Source organism: Gavialis gangeticus, unplaced genomic scaffold (genome assembly GCF_001723915.1).
Source record: "Gavialis gangeticus isolate Ggan-Ray unplaced genomic scaffold, GavGan_comp1, whole genome shotgun sequence".
Lineage (NCBI taxonomy): Eukaryota > Metazoa > Chordata > Crocodylia > Gavialidae > Gavialis > Gavialis gangeticus.
In genome coordinates, this window is record NW_017729031.1 from 39,896,178 (window position 1) to 39,897,735 (window position 1,558).

Here is a 1,558-nt window from a genome sequence, read left to right on the forward strand (position 1 = left end):
GGCTCCACGCAGCCGCCTCCTCCCACTCACTAAGGGGTTAACCTCCGCCCACACGCGTCAGTTCCGGGAGCTGGGAAGTACAGGAAGCCCAGACTGCGCCTGCGCCAAGCGCGGCTCCGCTCCCGGCAGCCGTGACTGCCCCCGCCCGCAGGAACTACCCGATGTCTTGTACGCAACCCGCACCTGGAAACGGGCGTGCACGTTCCGTGCCAGAAATACTGTAAGAGCCGTTTGTGCGGCTTCGTGGCGCGGGAAAAGCCGGGGCTCCAGGAGCACGGCGCTGCCTTGCTGCAAGAAGAGTGCAGGTGTGTAACATAGTTTGTTGGCAGACACCCGCTGGCTCTGCTGGCAGATATCGCCTCTTCTACCCGTTGTGATTCCTTTGCAAGCAATAATCATTTTTTCTGGCACCTGCCTCAGACGAGGCGCGCGGGCCACGAGCGAACGCAGCCCCGTTACACGGATGTCACCGATGGCTGTGAAAGAAAATGCTCCCGCATCCCCCACAGTGCCCTTCCCGCCTGGGGACACGGTCGCGGCGCATCGCAGGACAAGACATCCTGAATAATTTGTTTCCCAGAAAAACCGTCACCCAATAAACACAAGGGACATCAACTGGAAATAAATATTTTGTTTTATTAACACTCAAAGTGCCATTATCTGCCGTTGTTCCATAGTTCGTTAGGTTACGTCCCCTAAACCTCTGCCCCGGGACCTTTCCAAAATGAATGGACGTGGAAGAAAAAGCAATCTTCCCTCGTGCTAATTCTTGCAGGTCTTCATGCGCTAGCAGCCGCAACGAAGATGCGTCCCCACAATATACAGATCTCAGATAAACAAAGTCATTGGTCAAACACAAAATAGAAACGTGGCTTCTTTGACATGAGGTACAAAAAACCTCAAACAAAATAAAAGCCATTTACCAGCAAGAAAATAAAATGGGTAAATACATAGGAATTAAAATAAAAAGGTTTTATACATTTTTACAAGCACAATTTTGAGAATGTAACCAAGTCAAAATGTGCATGAAACGTGGAAGAAACCGCACCGTACCAGGCAGTTGGGAGATCCTTTGTCTGATGGATTTATCCGCTCTTTTCCTAAACTTCATACAGTTCACTGTATACCCAGAGCATGAGGAATTTTCCTCAGTACCATTTTCAACATTATATAGGATTTTTATTTTTAAGCAACAAAACTGTTACCAAATTAACATTCAAAAGGTTGCTTGGTATTCTGCTAGGCGAGAGGTAAGCCACATCGTTAAAGCATGTTCTGAACGTGCCACGTGCCCGTCAGCAGCGATATGGTCACACCTTTCATCTTTCCCAAGACCAGAAAGCTAGAAAGGGTGAGGGTAGGTAGAATAAAAAGAAATTCAACGTTAAAGGGAACCTGAAGGACAGGAGATAGAAAAAGGTTGACTTTTCCAAAGCTGATTTTTGTTTCCCTACAATTTAAGCAGCTCTCAGAATTCAAAGATTGCTTTCACCTTTGCAGAACAGTGTCTTTTCTCTGTCGCACTAACACTTTAGCACTCTTTTTTTTTTTTTTTTTT